This window comes from Eulemur rufifrons, chromosome 30 (assembly GCF_041146395.1).
Source record: "Eulemur rufifrons isolate Redbay chromosome 30, OSU_ERuf_1, whole genome shotgun sequence".
In the NCBI taxonomy this organism is placed as follows: domain Eukaryota; kingdom Metazoa; phylum Chordata; class Mammalia; order Primates; family Lemuridae; genus Eulemur; species Eulemur rufifrons.
Window position 1 is genome coordinate 33,909,890 of NC_091012.1, and position 18,946 is coordinate 33,928,835.

General features: G+C 37.3%; 1 protein-coding gene and 1 non-coding gene across 3 annotated transcripts in view; one reads left to right on the forward strand and one right to left on the reverse strand.

Annotated features, from left to right (window-relative positions):
- ATP11C (ATPase phospholipid transporting 11C) overlaps positions 1-18,946 on the forward strand; it is a 182,055-nt gene that overhangs the window by 16,342 nt on the left and 146,767 nt on the right. The gene's annotated exons all lie outside the window — the stretch shown is intronic.
- On the reverse strand, positions 13,396-13,514 carry LOC138379170 (5S ribosomal RNA). The gene has a single exon (XR_011231976.1). It is a non-coding gene; the product is annotated as a 5S ribosomal RNA (ribosomal RNA).

Genomic DNA, 18,946 nt, shown 5'->3' on the forward strand with positions numbered 1-18,946 from the left:
CTATATGGTCTGTAAGGCTTGGCAAGTCCTAGAACTGGTAAAGGACCTTTGAGACTTTTAGTAGCTTAACCTTTTCTTTACAGCTGAGGAAATGGACAGAGAGAGGGTAAGTGGCTTGTCCAAGATTCTTCAGTGAATGGGAGTTCAGAAATATGGAATTCAAAAACATGGGTTTCCAGGCTCGGTTCTGTTACCTATGTCCTCAGTTTCCTCATCTGTGAACTGCAAGGGCTCCTGGGTGATCTATATCTATATTCTCTTCCAGCTTTATAATTCTATACTATGTATTTAGGCTTCACAGTCTAGGAGTAGACTTTTTGGACTATTTTCTATTGGGTTATTGTCTGTTTCACTCTTCAGGACTCCATCTCTTGATTTATCATTTAACTCTGCCCCAAATTTTAGTTTCCCCTTTAATAGTCAGTGAGTTTGAACTGAATTGTTTATACTTTGGCTGGGAACAATGAAAAATTTTAGGAAGTGCTATTAAGGGGCTTTTATACATTTTAGTTTTACACTGGCTTGAATGATTGAGGATTAAATATAGACCCATGCCTTTGTTAGTGCTGTGCTCTAGAATTAATTAAACTCAACCCTGATTATATTAAACTCATACCTAATAGCCCTAATGGAGGAAAGGATTTTTGTTGATGCTAGAATGTTATAGGCAAGCTTCTTAGGGAACAACACCATTGTTTTTGCTAGTGGTCACCTGCTATTATTTACCAAAGGCACTCTTACCGATCTCTACTCACTAACACAATTGTTGCAAAATGGTGGATAGAGAGAGGCAGCCCTTGGATTGGCTGAGTGACACTGCTAGGAGAGACTAGGGGGCAGTAAGTAGGTAATTCATATGTATATGCTTGAGAACCATAGTAATTTGGTGGAGCAGAATTAGGTGCCAGCTTTATTACAACCAAAGGATGATAGCCATAGCAAGGGAGTAGTTTCAGAAAATGAAATCTGTAAATAAAATCTATTTTAAAAGTCATAATCATTTGTTAGGTACCTTGATGAAAAGTATCAGAATATATATACCTGTTTTGAAATTTTAAGGCAGAAAAATTAAAATATTCTTGTAGAAATTCAGACATTAACATTTCAAAGATACTTATGAAGGAAATGTAATCAAAATAAAATCAAATGTAATCAAATGAGAAGACTTATTAATGGATTTATAGAATCCATGTTTGGAATTAATGATTTTAAGTAGTCATGAAATTCATGTTACATTAGTGTCTGTTTAATTCCTAATATGTACCTAGCATTGTGGAGGTTCTTTTAGGTTATGGGACTGGAAACCTCTTTGTTATGGTGCCTCCACTAATTAGCAGTATGGCCTTGGAAAAATCACTTCCTTTTTAAAGAAGCTGTTGTTTTAAAATGTAATATTCAGTGCATATAGAATAGATGTAAAATATATGCATAATGATAAAATAAACACATATGCTACTTCCTTATCTCATCTCCCACCTCCCTGCCACCCTGTAACCATTAGCCTTATTTTTGTTATAATCATTCTGTTGATTTAAAAAATAGTTTTAACACATATGTATGCAAACCTAGATAATATAGTATTTAGTTTTCTTATTTTGAGCCTTATAGAAATAATTTATATACTGTTTTTTAATCAATATTATTAGGTCATTAAGTATGAAATGTCCGATTTCAAATAAAAAATGTAGTTTATTATATCTCAAACAAGAAGCAGTACAATTAATCAAAGTATGCGCCTAAACTTATCGACACAGTTTTGCCATCTTAACAGTAGCTTGTTTATGCCAGCAGAGAAGAAGCCTGGAGAGCGAGTGGCGATAAAATCGCAAAAGGCGTTTTCCACAGCTTGTTGAGAATTGAATATTTTTCCTTGTAAGAAGTGGCCCGAGGCCTGGAAGAAGTGGTAGTCAGTTGGTGCAGAGTCTGGTGAATACGATGGATGACAGAGAGTTTCCAAGTCCAGCTGCTGTAGTTTGAGTAGTGTTGTTTGTGTGACATGTGGGTGAGTGTTGTATTGCAAGAGGATTGGCTTGTCTCTATTGACCAATCAAGGCTGCTTAATTGTAACCATCCTCCTCATTTTGTCCAATTGGGTGCAGTAGACATCTGCTGTAATCGATTGACCAGGTTTCATGAAGCTATGGTGGATAATACCAGCGCTGGACCACCAAACATACACCCTTAGTTTTTCTGGATGAATATTTGGTTTTGGACCATGTTTCAGCATTTTGTCTTTAACAGTTGTGCTGAATGCTTGTGATTATCAAAAAGAATCCATTTTTCATCACAGGTCACAATACGGTGTAGAAATGGTTCGCCTTTATGTTGTGATAGCAAAGAAAGTCAAGCTTTGAGACGATTTCTCTTCTGATGCTCGTTTAATTTATGTGGAACCCATCTATCTAGCTTCTTTACCTTGCTGATTTATTTCAAATGGTTCAATATTGTTGGAATAGTAACGTCAAACCTTGCTGGTAATTCATGCGTAGGTTGAGATGGATTCGCTTCCGTTATAGCTTTCAGCTCATCATTATGCACCCTGGTCTCAGGAAGCCCATGGGGCTCATTTTCAAGATTAAAATCACCAGAATGGAACTTCTCAAACCATTGAGGTACTGTGCATTCATTAGCCACATCCTTCCCAAACACTTTGTTGATATTTCGAGCTGTCTGCACTGCATTGGTTCCATAATGGAACTCATATTTGAAAATAACACGAATTTTTGACTTACTCGTGGTTTCACAAAAATTCCTCTAAAAAAAAATTTGAAAGATAATAACACACCAAAATGTGCATTTGAAATACTGAAGATGTACCTTCACAATAAAAATAAAACAAGATGTGTCAAAGTGAAATGTCAGAGATATCAACTGTTGAGCTTAGTACTTAAGGAAATCGGACATTTCATATTTAATAACCTAATATATTGTTGGGATCCTTTATAAGGTTTTATGTAGCTGTGATTCATTCATTGTCACTGTTGAATAATATTTCACTTTGGGAATATACCAGAATTTATTCATTCTTCTGTTGATGAACCTTTAGCTTGTTTGCAGTTTTTTTCTGTTATGATCAGTGCTGCTATGAATAATCTACTGCTATGAAGTGTCTTGTGGTGTGTATGTATAAAAGGGTTTTCCCCCCATAGTATGGGGGGGTGTGTGTGGGTGTGTGCATGTGTACATGTAGGATACGCATGTACACAGTCAGGTGTATATACATATAGGAAGTCTCACACTCAATAGGTCTTGAAATGTGCAGCTTTATAGGAAGAGGTGAAATTGTTGTCCAAAGTGGTTGTGCCAATATGCATTCCCACTAGCAATATATGAGTTTCCATTGCTTTATGTTTTCTCAGCACTTGCTATTGTTTGACTTCTTACTTTTTGCCAGTCTATAATATGTGGAATTTTATTTCACTTTGATCTTAATTTGCATTGCTCTGATTACTAATGAAGTTAAGCATATTTGCATATGTTTATGGGCCATTTATGTTTCCTGTCTGAAATATTCATTTTTTTTTTACTATTTTCATTGGGTTATCTTTCTCGTACTGATTTATGAGTCTTTTTCATTTTCAGGACATTAAGACTTTGCTGATTATATTTCTTGCAGATGTCTTCTCTAAGTTTGTGGCTTGTCCTTTCACTGTTTTTTTGTTTTTGTTGTCCTCTAATAAATGAGTGCTTAATTTTAATGTAGTTAACTTTTTCAGTCTTTTTCTTAATGGTTAGTGCTTTATGTTTCTTGTTTAAACAATTCTTCCCTATGCCAAAGTTGGAAAGCTAGTCCATTTCTAGAAAAAAGTTTGGCAAATTATTTTTTGAGCCTCATTTTTGAGGTCTTTTTTTTTTTGAGACAGAGTCTCACTCTGTTGCCTGGCTAATTTTTCTATTTTTGATAGAGACGGGGGTCTCGCTCTTGGTCCTCAAGCGACCCCTCCCACCTCTGCCTCCAAGAGTCTAGGATTAGAGGCGTGAGCCACCATGTTCGGCCTCATTTTGCAGGTCTTTAAAGTGGGTGTTCCGTTACAACCTTTTACTCTTTGATATTGTGATCTGAAGTAGATAGAGGATATGTGTGTATGTTTTCAGACAGTGTGGTAGTTTTTTGTTTTTTTTTTGTTTTTTTTTTTAGTAATTTTCCCTCTATAAAGTTTCACATTTACTCCTACTTCTCTTTATGTCATTTCCCCAGGCTCTTCCTTCCTGTTTTCTTCAGAAAAGTAACCAGCTGAATTCTGCTGCATCCTAGAGTTTCTATGTTGAAACAGCATTTTTAATGTAAAATTTTGTTGAGATAATACACATGGAATTGTAAGAAAAAATACGTAGATATTCTGTGTAGTCTTTACCCAGTTTCTCCCAATGGTAACATCTTACAAAATTGTAGTATAATGTCAGAACCAGGATATTGACATTGATGCCATCCACCAATCTTATTCAGATTTCACATTTTGTACTCATTTGTGTGTGTACATGTGCGTGTGTATGTTTATTTCTATGCAGTTTTATCCCATGTGTAGGTTTTTGTGTACCCACCACAGGCCAGATACAGAAGGAAACATTATTTTTTAAAAAGTATTGTTCGAAGTCTGTATAACTAAGTACCCTCGGACTCTTCTAGAGTGTTCAGTTTGGCTAGTGCCCACACAGTTTTAGAGGGCCATCACAGGTTATGTAATCCAAAGGCAAATTGATGAGCTAAAACTTTGACCTGAGAAGCAGAGGTCTGAGGTCCTGGGAGGCCAATTGGCATGCTCCCAAAGTATAATAATCATTTATTTTGAATCATATGCCCATATAAGCCTGCATTTGAGACATCCTGGAAAAGCTGTTCTTAGTCTATCATGCCAATAGGAGTCACTGAAATTCTACCTTCTATTTTTTTTTAATAAATATTTTTAAAAATTTTTAAATTTAAAAATTTTCTTTAATATGAAGTGGGTAGTGAGGAGGGGAGTTCAATTTCCTTTTTTTTTTGGAGATAAAGTCTAACTCTGCCCTGGGTAGAGTGCAGTAGCAGTCATCTTAGCTCACTGCAGCCTCAAACTCCTGGGCTCAAGTGATCCTCCTGCCTCAGCCTCCCAAGTAGCTGGGACTACAGGAGCATGACACGATGCCCAGCTAATTTTTCTATTTTTAGTAGAGACTGGGTCTCACTGTTGCTCAGGCTGGTCTTGAACTCCTGAGCTCAAGCAATCCTCCTGTCTCGGCCTCCTATATGCTACAATTACAGGGGTTAGCCACTGCGCCCAGGCAAATTCTACCTTCTTATTAGCAACTAAAAAGTAGTAGAGGAAAGGAGAAATGATAATCCTTCTAAAAAAGCAATTAAAAACATTCCAGGTTGTGCACTGGTTTATATCCCTATAAATAGAAACTTACATTATTGCTAGGCTGGTAGTTAAGGACATTTGAATACCATATTTATGGAAAACTACATATGTTTTAACTCATGCTTAGAATAAACACTCAGCATTTTTAGTGCAGTTCATTCATTCACCCCTTTGTTGACTTTTTATGATCAGCCAGGCACTATAGGTTTCCAGGCTAAATGAATCAGTTCTGCCTTCCTTAGCATTTGGTTTTCAAGTTCCAGCCAGAAAGAAGGAAAGGGAGTCCAGGACAACCCTCTTTAGGAAGGTGACCAGGAAGTTGCACATATCACTGTTGCATACATACCATTAGAGAAATACTAGTCCCATGACCCTCCCTAGCCACAAGGGAGACAGGAAAATATAGTTTTTGGCCAGAAAGCCAGGTGCTCAGGAAGAAAGGAAGAACAGATTTGGGGAGGACAATCAGTGAACAGACAATAAACAAGATTAATTGTTTTTTGGTTTTTGTTTTTTTTGTAGACAGAATCTTGCTCTGTTGCCCCAGCTAGAGTGTAGTGGCATCATCATAGCTTACTTACTGCAACCTCAAACTCCTGGGCTCAAGCGATCCTCCTGCCTCAGCCTCCCAAGTAGCTGGGCCTATAGGTGGGCACTGCCATACCCGGCTGATTGTTTCTATTTTTAGTAGAGAATAGAGGTCTTGCTCTTGCTCAGGCTGGTCTCGAACTCCTGAGCTCAAATGATCCTCCTGCCTTGGCCTCCCAGAGTGCTAGGATTACAGGTGTGAGCCTCTGCGCCCAGCCTGTGATGTCTTATATGCTAGTGATGAATGATAAAGGGAAAATAAAGCCAGAAAGGACAATAGGAAGTGTCAGGTGGGTGGCAATTTTTCATAGGGTGACAAAAGGAAAGCCTCACTGAAAAGGTGTCATTTGAATAAATCCCCAAATGAAGTCTTGTGAGCACGAAATACCATTCTTGGTTGTTATTTAAGCCTACCAGAACACAGGTTTGGTTTTTACGTGCCTGAATCTTAGACCTACCTCATTGGAAAGTGTTAGTGGAAAGGCACCATTATGCCACAATTTCACTTACTGCAAGCAATATAAGGAAGGCCGGTAAACAGTGAATGCTAAACTAATGAATTATAATGCTAGGACCTGGACTGAAGCATCTGTCTGAGAGATTTTGGACTGAGAGATTTTTGTCTTGGCTTTTTGATAGATGTTAAGCTTAGCTCCTGAAGAAGGGAGGGACTAAGATCCCTGTGCAACACATAGTTCAGAGTGTGGTACATATATACTTGGTGTAGGGGTACTTATAGGGGTATTTGGGTGGTAGATTTTTTTCTAAGCGTAGAAATTATTTATGATCTGAGTCTACTGTAGAACTCTAGTTAATTTCAGTCAACCATTGTCAATGCAGTTCTAAGGATGTGGTGACAAAAGAGTGGAAGTATTTTCATCTTTGCCGTCGATCATCCAAATCTTGCTTAGTAGCCCTTCTAATTACAGCAGGCAATATTTTCCAACCTTTTACTATTTTATTATAAATAAATAAATATATTTGAGTGGTGCTTTAAATATATTCTAACATAAAATACATAAGCATTTTTTTTTGTACTCCTGCATCTTCATCACTTTTTTTTTTTAAAGGACAACTCATTTGTTTAACGGGACAAAAGAAAATCTTCTGCCTATCTTTTTCCTAATCCGTTTCCTACTCCCGACACCTGTAGGTTGTGGGGTATGTAGCGTGTCTTTGGGATTTCTTATTTATGTAGTAATCATTGTTTCATTAGTTTACAGTTGAAATTACAGTTTTAAAAAGGAGATAAGATATATAATGAAAACACAAGACAGAAAGTGGTAAATGCCAGGAGAAGGTAAAAATATAAGATGCTCCTATAATTCTGAGACTGCAGAATGAGTAACCCTGTCAGTCTGCTACCACAATTGTGAAAGGAGACAATAAGGTTAACTATGAGCTTAATATATAATGCTCTCAAAAGGAATTTTCCCTTCTTGGAAAAGGGAAGCATTTGATCTGTCGTCCTACTATTTAAGTATTTTTGTAAGCCCAGTCTTTTCCTAGACACAGATAAAATCTATTTTTTTTTTTTTTTTGCCCCTTATGCGATGCCATAGGGAAAAATTCAAGTCAGACTGTAAAAGCACTGTTAATCTCTTTACAGCACTTTATAGAGGCATGGAAATTAGCCTTCAATCTTTCCTCTCCTTCACTCCACCGTACCCAGTTCATCACCAAATTACAAAAATTGTATTCTTCTGAATATTTTCTGATGTGTTCTTGCTACTCTTAATCTATTTCTGCAAAACAGCTAGGCTGACTCTTTTCAAAACATACTTTAAGTCAGTTTCATGCTAAGAATCTTTGGTAGCTCCCTGCACACTTACAGTGAGATTCAAACTCCTTACTGTGCCTGCCAGGCCCTGTGTGCCAGCCAGAAACAGTATGTCTGACCTTCCACACTGCAGTCACACTGGCCTTTCCTCAGGGCTCTGCCCTTATGCTGATGCTGTTCCCACTGTGCACGCTTCTCTCACTCTATATGCTTCTCCCACTGTATGGCAAGGACCCTGTTTTTACTCCTCCTTCAGAACTAAGCTCAAGCATCATTTCCTTAAGGAAGCCTTCCATGACCACAGCTGAGGTCAGACCACCCAGTGTTACAGGGTCTCATTGCACCTTGTCCTTCTCTTCTGCAATTGTAATGAATAATGAATAATGAAACTAGTTATTACTGCCTCCTCCTCTAGAACAAGATGTAAAAAGGCATGTGTGCTTTTATTTATTCACTACTCTACCCAGTGTTAGTGTCTGATCTAGTTCTGGGCACTTGAGTAAATGCTCTAAAAAATACTTGTTGCAAAAGAAAAAGCAGAAAATTTACAAATCGTGTAAATTTGGTTTTGGATTTTGTTTAGGTCTTTACATTTGATTATAGGTTTGCTAATGTTGGAATGTTTACTAAAGACAAGAAAAGGAGTATCATCATCACCTGGGAGCTGTTAGAAATGCTCAGGCCTCTGACTCAGACCTACTACTTCAGAAACTCTGGGAGTAGGGCCTTGCAATCTGTGTTCTAACAAACCCTGCAGGTAATGCTGATGCATGATAAAGTTTGAGAACCATTGTTCTATAGAAATATTGACTGAAGGTTGACTGACTGTCTTAGTTCAGGCTGCTGTAACAGAATACCACAGACTGGGTGGCTTAAACAACCAGAAATTTATTTCTCAAAGTTCTAGAGCCTGGGAAGTCCAAGATGAAGGCTCTGGCAGACACAGTGTCTGGTAAGTGCACTCTTCCTGGTTTTTGGTAGATGTTGTCTTCTGGTTGTATTGTCACATGACAGAGAGGGATAGCAAACTCTGTGGCTTTTTTTTTTTTTTAAGAGACAGGGTCTTGCTCTGTCACCCAGGCTGGAGTGCAATGGCATGATCATAGCTCACTGCAGCCTCAAGTTCCTGGGCTCAAGTGATCCTCCTGCTCCAGCCTCCTGAGTAGCTAGGGCTACAGGTACATGTCACCACCCCTGGCTAATTTTTTTTTTAATTTTTATTTTTGTAGTGACAGGGGTCTTGCTATATTGCCCAGGCTGGTCTAGAACCCCTGGCCTGAAGCAGGCCGCAGGCGATCCTCCCACCACCTACTTTGGCCTTCCAAAGTGTTGACATTATAGGCATGAACCACAGAGCCCAGCTGTCTACCCTCTCCTTATAAGAGGACTAACTCCTTGAGGCTCCACTTCCATGACCTAATCACTTCCCAGAGGCCTCACCTCCTAATATCATATTGGGGGTTAGGATTTCAACATATGAATTTTGGGGGGACACAAATACGCAGTCCATAACACTGGCTAAGTTAAATATGAGGTACAATTTATACCTACTTAGAAAATGAAGTGCATTGTTTCTGACCAACAGTAGGTAATGAACTACCTTCCCCCCCCACCCATTTTATCATTTGATGTCTTCAGATGTCAACTGAAATATAAACAAGGTCTACTTGATCAGTCAACTCTAACTTGATGTTTAAAAACCTCCACCTCCTGTGAACACTAACTTTTGTCTAGTGCCATGTGAATCCAGGAAATGATTGTAAAACTAATAATGCCTATGATTCTATAGTAATTATTGGAGGGTTTTGTTTTAAAATGTTTATTGTATAAGGACAAAACGATTTTTTGTTTTGTTTTGTTTTTGGCTAAAGCTTAGGTTGTTGTAGTTTGTGGTTTTATATGTAAGATATCGTGAAACATGAACAAGGTATGAATGTATATATTCTTGGCTGTGTTTGGACTCCAGGGCTGTGCTACATCATCAAGCTGTTATTGCTGATGGATTGACTGTATTGTTAAAGGTCACTCATCCTCGATTTTGGCAATGACTCTAAATTTGCTTCATGTATGACTCAAGGACACTATTTTGACAAACCATTTCCACCTGGTGACTATTATGTGCCCATAGGAGATTAATTGTAGGTTTGTTTCTCATACAACAGGTATCCAGGGCTCATTGATTCTCTTTCTGATACTTGGTTAGAAGCACAGGGTTTGAATGGGGAATCTTCTTTCTTGATAGCCAAAAAAGACTTTAAAGTGTTATTAAAAACTTTATCTTAGAATAGTTTTAGATTCATAGAAAAGTTACAAAGATAGTACAGAGTTTCCATATATTCCACACCCAGTATCCACGTCTTGCACTAGTCATATACATTTATCACAATTATTGAATCAATATTGATACATTATTTTTAACCAAAGTTCGTACTTTAAGTTTCCTCAGTTTTCCTTTAATGTCATTTTGCTGTTCCAGGATATCATATTACATTTAGTCATCATGTCTCTTTAGGCTCTTTTGGCTGTGACAGTTTCTTACACTTCTCTTCATTTTGGTGACACTGACAGTTTTGAGGGATACTGGTCAGGTATTTTGTAGAAAAGAATGTCTCTCAACTGGGATTTTTCTGATGTTTTTCTCATGATTAGACTGGAGTTATTGAGTTTTGGGAGGATAGGCTAGGGAGGTAAAGTGCCATTTTCATATAAAATCAAGAGTACATGTTATCAGCATGACTTATCGCTGTTGGTTGTTACCCTAAATCACCTGTCTAAATGTCAGATTCCTCACTATAAAGTTACTTTGTTCCCTTTTGTATACTCTATGGAAACAAGTCACTAATAGTAGCCCAATAGATTGTTATTTGAATAGGAGAGTCCAAATAACATCTTTCTTGCTGAGACTTTCTCCGTTTGTTGGTATCTCCTTTTAAGTTTTACTTTAAAAAGTTTTATTTTAAAAGATAGTTATGCAGTTGACGTATGTTTCAAATGTTTGCTTAAATTGTGAAGTGTATTTAGCTGATGAAGGGATTTGAAATTTAAATGAATATTTTAGTGAATATTTGTTCTGTAGCTCTTAGTGGGAACCTAATGTATTTTTGCAAATGCTCCTGTGTCTAGCTGCTGCCCATATCTACTCATTCCCACATGTATTCATCTCTCAACTTCCAAGCCTTCTCTGTTTGCCTGTGGCTCCTGGAATTTAATTGCCTGGTAGCTAAAACCTTTATGAAAACATTTGGGAAGGTAGAGTAGCCTAGGATTTTTTTGCTGGGTAAGAACTCACTTGCTAAAATGGTTTTTTAATATGTTTGTGCCTCTCTATTCTTTTGCCAGAATAGATGCAGCCCTAAAGATTTGCTTGTCTTCTTAATTCCTTTTTTAACATCTCAATAGCAGTGACTGAGCGATTAATCTGAAGGGATATTAATTATAGCCCAATCTGTGCTTTTTGCACGTTCTGATATCTTAAGAACTGAAAGCTTTGAAAAAGAACATTGCTTTACTTTGCATGAACTCAAGGCTGCTTCAAACCAAATAATATATCGCATGTGTCTTAAAGAAGGTTCATTCCTAGAAATCATTAGATTCAAAGGGAGCAAAGGATGAGGGAGAAGGAAGTAAAGCAAGTGACAGTATTTGCTCAGAGACTGATGACCAGAGTCAGCACCATGAAAACACCATCTCCTGCAGTCCCACTCACTCTCTACACACCCCAGCCCTAATTCATGTCCCTGGCTTCTAACATGCACTTAAAGCACTTTTCAGAAAGACTGTTCCAGAAGGAAAGGTACACAGAAAGTAAACAATTAACTTTTCACTGGAGTTAACCTTTAGAATATTATTAATAGTTTTAGATTCTAGTTTGACTCATCAATAGAGAAAATAGTGAACAACATACCTTACTATGTTTAAATGTATTTCAAATAACTGAAGATAATACATCTACCATATAAGGCAAATAGATAAAAATACAGGGTTTTTTTGCTGCGTAAGTTTATTAATCTAAGTTCTGGCTAATAAGGTCTAAGGGAGCTTCCTGAATTTGAGAGATATGCCAGAAAAGGGAGTTAAAGGATATTTAGGTTTACATTCTTATTTTCTCAATGTTACTCTCTAGTATCCTTTATATATTATATTTGTTTACCACATGGAAGAATCTAGTATTCATTTTTTAAACTTGTTTTTAACTTTTATTTGTAAACTTCTTTTAGAATAGTTTTAGATTTGCAGAAAATTTACAAAGGTTCTACAGAGAGTTCCCATATATGCCCCACACCCCAGTTTCCCTTGTTATTAACATCTTATGTTAGAATGGTACATTTTCACAATTGTGAACCAATATTAATATATTATTATTTATTTTATATTAACTTTATTATTTTATATTATTTTATATTAACTTTAAAGTTTATACTTTTTTCAGATTTCCTTAGTTTTTTTCTAATGTCCTTTTTCTTTTCCAGGATCCCAACTGCGACATTGCATCATATTTAGTCATCATGTTTCCTTGGGCTTTTCTTGGCTGTAACAGTTTCTTAGACTTTCCTTGGTTTTGGTGACATTGACAGTTTTAAGGAGTATTGGTGAGGTGTTTTTTAGAATGTCCCTCAATTAGGATTTGTCTGATGTTTTTCTCACTAGATGTGAGTTGTAGTTTTTTAGAAGGAAGACCAAAGAGGTGAAGGGCCATTCTCAATCACATCATATCCATGGTGCATGGTATCAGCATGACAACACTCATGATGTTAACTTGATCACCTGTCTGAAGTAGTGTTTGTCTGGTTTCTCCACTGTAAAGTTACTCTTTTTTAAAATAGGGATTTATATTGATTTTTCTGTCTCTATGATTCTGGGGAGATAGGTGATTCATTTCATTTATTCATTCAACAGAATTTATTGTGAGTTGAAGAAAATGTGGTTTTAGGTAAATTTTAGGCTTTTTCCTTCAAGACCCACTCTTACTAGTTGGAGAAATAAAATATACTTTTTAGGTAAAAAAAGTTGGTCAAGTTTCTGGAGTACATTGTGTATTTGTTTAGCTCTTCTAAATTTACTGGGGGTTTCAACAAAATTCTATTTGATTACAGATGAATAATATTGAATAATTAAAATCATGTTCTTCAAATGTTATACCAACCCATTTGTGATTTACCAGTTATTAGACTTTCTCACCTTCTTTTTCCACTTGTTTTACTTTTTATTGATGCATAATAAATGTACATATTTTCAGAATCCATGTGACATTTTGGTACATTCATATAATGTGTAATGATCAAATCGGTAATTGGGATATCTATCACCTTAAACATTTATCTTTTCTTTATGATAGGAACATTTGAATTACTCTTTTTTTTTTTTTTGAGACAGAGTCTCACTCTGTTGCCCAGGCTAGAGTGAGTGCCATGGCGTCAGCCTAGCTCACAGCAACCTCAAACTCCTGGGCTTAAGCGATCCTATTGCCTCAGCCTCCCAAGTAGCTGGGACTACAGGCATGCGCCACCATTCCCGGATAATTTTTTCTATATATATTTTTGGTTGTCCATATAATTTCTTTCTATTTTTAGTAGAGACGGGGTCTCACTCTTGCTCAGGCTGGTCTCGAACTCCTGACCTCGAGCGATCCACCCGCCTCGGCCTCCCAGAGTGCTAGGATTACAGGCGTGAGCCACTGCGCCCGGCCTAAGCCTAAGGCACCTGGCATTCCCAGGTGGTCTCCCATCCAAGTACTAACTGGGCCTGACCCTGCTTAGCTTCCGAGATCAGACGAGATCGGGCGCGTTCAGGGTGGTATGGCCCTGGACTGAATTACTCTTTTCTAGGTATTTTGAAATATACAATAGAGTATTGCTAATTATAGTCACCCTACTGCTCTATTAAACACTAGGTTTTATTTCTTCTAACTGTATGTTTGTACCCATTAATCAGCCTTTCTTCATCCACCCTTCCCCACTACTTTTCCCAGCCACTGGTAACCACCAATCTACTCTGTCTTTCTGAGATCCACTATTCTAGTTCCCATATGTGAGTAAGAACATGTGATACTTGTCTTCTTCTTCACTTATTTATATTCAGAAGTAACAGTAAAAAGTATTAATATTTCCCTAAATAAGACGCTTTGTATACTCTTAGCTTTAATATAAGCACAAAGGATTATATAGATAGATATTAGGGATAGAGCAACCTCCTGCTCATTTACATTCCTGCAAATGCTAGTTGCAGTAACAGATGAAGATCAGAAAGTACTAGGAAAAGAAACCACCAGCACATGTTGTGTTGAAATTTGTTAGGGAGTTTTGATATCAAGGAATGAGTGTGTCACACAGCAGATGAGCTTCTAGGATGAATTTGATTAATTCTCCACAACAGCAAAATCTCATAATCAAATGGTGCTGCTTGAGGCCTTCTCTTGCTTTGGAGTTGGAAAATCTAAATTGTGTAAGCTTTAGTGGATTTCCATTCTGTCGTGTATCAAGGATCATCTGCAGATGGAAAGAGAAGATTTTCTGTTGGGCTGTGTATGAGCTCATTGGGAAGGGTTAAGCATTGTGAGAGAATGCATTTAACTGGATTTTGCTTCTTAATGACAGGCATCTCTACCAGATTTGGTAACATTGCAAACATGGAAGCAACAGAGGCATCTGGGTTTCTTTTTTTGGCTCTGCCATTAGTTTGTTGTGTGATTTTCTTTTGTAGTTTGTTGTATAGCTTTTCAGTGGTCCTTAGATTTTCATCTGTACAGTGAAGATGAATAGACCAGAGCATTGCTTAAACCTCTTAAGACTGTCTAAGTCTGTGGTTCAGAATGGGAAATAAGATTAGCAATATGAGCTGTCCTCCTAATTACATGTTATGCTCATGATAAGGTACATTAGGTAAAAATGTAAGGGGAATCTGTCCCACAAAGTGTTTTATATATTGTTGGGGGCATGGTCTTGACTAGTGACCTGATGCCAAATTATTTTTGCTATTAATAGACATGACCACAAATTTGAAAATGAATAGATTTCTGGGTACTACCTATGGGGCTATAGAGCTTTTTAAAATATGTATTCTTGATTAGGTAAGTGGTGGTATGTAGAGAAAGTGGACAGAAGCGATGTCTGTGCACTGGATTCCATATTCATTGATCTTCCTGGGTTCTTCCCATGTGATAGACACTCTCTTTTTCATTGGAATTTTTGTAGTCACGGGCTTGCTTCATACTGTCTGACGTTGGGATGACTGTAAGGGCTTGCTGACTTCCATCTCTACACAGCTTTCCGGTGGACAGAGTTGGGGCAGAGCAGCCCTGAATGAGGCTTTGAGCCCCAGCCTGCCCTGAGTTGGAGAGAATTTTGGGAACCTTAGGCTGCTAGCTCAGCATGTTTGCTAGTCTCATTCTTTGTGTGGTCAGGTTTTTGTAAGGCTGTTCTTGCCTAGTTCCTTGTGATTAAGACAGGCCTTGTATTTCTGTGCTAGAAACTGGGCATTGTTCTGTGTCTCTCCTATGAAGTCCTTGTCTGGGTACAATGGTTGGTACCCCAGTTCCTCCAAGAGTAGGAACATGCTTTCTTTTAGCTAAGCCTCTCAGGAACTCAGTCTCTGCCTGGACCCATACCTGTGGTGGGGCCTTTGCTACCCAATCCTGATGTTGCTGATATTTACCCACTAATTGCCTTTCACCACATTTCCCTGTTGTTAAGTTCTGTCTGATTTTTCCCTGATGAATATCCTGATGCTCACTGCTCTCCTGTCTGGACTCTTGCTTGTTGCTGCACTGTTTTCTAATTATGTGCTCGTGTGTGTGTGTGTGTGTGTGTGTGTGAGAGAGAGAGAGAGAGAGAGAGAGTGCGTGCGAGCATGGAAGCATGCACGTGAGCACGCATTTCAGTCCTTAGGGACCTGCTAATCCAATGAGGGTAGAGAACTAAACAATCACAGTGGCTAGCTAGAGACACACAGTGGGCAGGATAATGGGTCATTTTCTCTGCATTTCTCTGCATGGTTCACAGAGGGGCTCTTTCTGCCACTCTAGTTAACACCAACTTTCTGGTCCACCACCAGCTTTTCAGCTACTCAAAAGGGAGAGAGAGGAAACTCTCCATCTGCCTTCTTCCTTTGCCAATTCCTGACTTGCTCTTTGGAATCATCTTTCTACATACAAATCTTGATTTGTTCCTCTCATGTTCATAGGCTGCCCTTTGTTTACCTCACAGCCTGATATTTAACTCCTTGGTACAACTTATAAAGCCCTCAAGCTTTCTGATTCATGCCTGCCTCTCCACTATTATTACACACTATTTTCCATCCAGCTCTCAGTACCAGAGAATTTTATGCAGTTTCCTGGCTACACCGTGCTACCTGCACTGTACTGTTATTGCATATGCCATATACTGTTCTTGCTGCTGGGAGTTACTGCCATTTTTGTCTTCCTGTTGAAATCTGGGGCACTGAGAACCTGATAGAAAATGGTGTACAAAAAGAAATAAATCACAGCTCTAGCTTTCTTCCGTTAAGCTGTACTCAGGCCTGTCGGCTGCTATTGCACTTTATACAAACCCCCACCGCTGCCCACCAGAAGATTGAAAGCTCCTCCAGACCAGGTTATCTCTATATCTTTAGCTTAACACAGAGCCTGGCTCAGAGTGGGCAGTCAATAAATATTTGTTAGATAGATAGATAGATGAATAAATGAGTGAATAAGTGAGGACAGGTCTTCTGTACTCTTCAGTTTAGTTTTCCTTGGAGCCCTAAGAATGGTACTTGAACAACTCCTACCACTGTTTTGACCATAGCTCCCTGCACACCCAGGACCATGCACACTGGCTTATCCTCTGCTCAACACCTGCCTGCAACTGTCACTGAATAGCCTGCCACACAGAGAGAAAAGCCCTTCAGGGATTTTGGACAACTCTTCACCTCTCCCACCCTACAGTCTTTGCTGCCAAGATAAGCTTCTACTGTGTCTTTTCAGAACTCTGATCAAGAAGGAAGAAATTGAACAAAATGAAAATGTTTCTATCCTGCTCTTTTAAGTCAGAATGCTTATGAAGTGAGGAGGATTAGTACTTGAACAGGTTCCTGTCTTATTAGGCAGTCCTTTGAATGAGTTATCTACAAATTCAAGCAATTTATAAGGACAGTTATAGCCATTTATTATCTTATTGGCTTGTTTTGAATAGATACCAAATGGAGTATTTTGGTCCTAAAATATTAATTTATCTCCTTCTTTCCAGAGCCCCCATTTACACAATTATATCAATTAGCAGTGAAGGACACACTAAACTTTCGTGAACTTTGTCTGCCCCATGTCTTCATGTCCTGTGATCATGGATCTTAAATTTACAATCAGAAATCAGCATTTTCAGTTCTAATTAGTTGTAGATCGCTGCCTAAAATAGTTGCCATTTCTGAGGTATTTTTTTTTTAAATTAACACAGTTTCCCCCCCAGGATTACTGAAATATAAAATTCACCCTGTTTAGCTATGTACAAGTCTATGAATTTTGACAAAATTACATAGTTTGTAATTACCACTGAAATAAAAATAATAGAATTTTCTGTCACCGAAAAAGTATCCTTACATTCCTTTGTAGTCAATCCCCTACCTATACTGCCAACCCCTGGCAACCCCTAATCTGGTTTCTGTCCTTATAGTTTTGTCATTTCCAGAATTTCATATAAATGGGATCAAAATATCTAGCCAGACTCAAAATATGAAGTTCTAGGTGTCTGACTGATTTTACTTAGCATAATGCTTTTGAGAGTCAGCCATGTCATTGCGTTTATCCAGTTTACTGCCTTTCATTGCTGAGTAGAATTCCACTATGTGTTGTACTACAATTTGTTTATTCTTTCACCAGTAGTTGAAGGACATTTGAATTTTTTCCCCAATTTTGGGTGGTTATGAATAAAGTTGCCATAAACATTTATGTTTAATTTTTTGTAGATATATATATATATATATATATATATTGTGTTAGGTAAATATGTAAGAGTGAGATGGTTGTATATTTTGATAAGTGTGTATTTAACTTTATAAGAAATTGCCAGACTTTTCCAAAGTGATTGTCCTGTTTTTGATTCCCAACAGCATGTATAAGGTGCCAGTTGCTCCTATCCTCTCCAGTATTGTTATTGTCTATCTTTTAAAATTTTCTTTGTCTTTTTTTTCTTTAGATTTATTGTTTACAGCAAATATCTTTTAAAATTTTAGCCATTCTAGTATGTGGATAGTGATATCTCATTGTAATTTTATTCTGCATTTTTTCTAATGACATGATTTTGAGCAAGTATCTGTTAACATTGTGTTGATTGGGTAGGATTTTTTTTTTATTATACAGTTTTGAGGGTTCTTTATATATTCTGGTTATTGGTCGTTTGTCAGATACATGTTTTGCAAATGTTTTTCCCAGTCTGTGGCTTGTCTTTTTGTTTTTTTTTAATAGTGTCTTTCAAAGAGCAAACATTTAAATTTTTGATGAAATTCTATTTTTCAATTTTTTCTTTTATGGTTCATGATTTTTTTGTCCTATCCAAGAAATAATTGCCTGACCCAGGACCTTGAAGATTTACTTCTATTTTTTTTTTTTTTTTTTACAAGTTTTACAGCTTTAGGGTTTATATTTCAGTCTATGATCCATTTCAAGTTGACTTTCACATGTAGTGCAAGATATGGGTTGAGGTTAATTTTTTTGAATATAGATATGTCTAATTGTTCCATCATCATTTGTTGAAAAGACTAAAAGACTATTCTTTGTCTATTGGATTAACTTGGCATCATTGTCAAAAATTAATTGACCGTGTATGTGTGGATTGATTTATGCAGTCTTTATTTTGTTCCATTGATCTGTGTGTTATCCTATTGCCAATACTGTGCTGTCTTGAATATTATAGGTTATAGTAAGTCTTGAAATCAATGTGAATATTCCAACTTTATTTTTCTTTTTCAGAATTGCTTTGGTTATCCTAGATTATTTGTTTTTTCATATACATTTTAGAATCACCTTGTAAATTTCTGGAAAGGGAAATCTTTGGGGATTTTATTTGGGGTGAATTAAAATCTATAGATCAATTTGCCAGAGAATTGCAATATTGATTCCTCTGTTCCATGAACACAGTATATCCCTCCAATTAGGCCTTCTTTGATTTCTCTCATCGGTGTTTTTTTTATACTTTTCAACATATAAATCATACAATACTTTGTTAGATTGATCCCTGAGTAGTGTGTGTTTCTTGGTGCTATTGCAAATGGT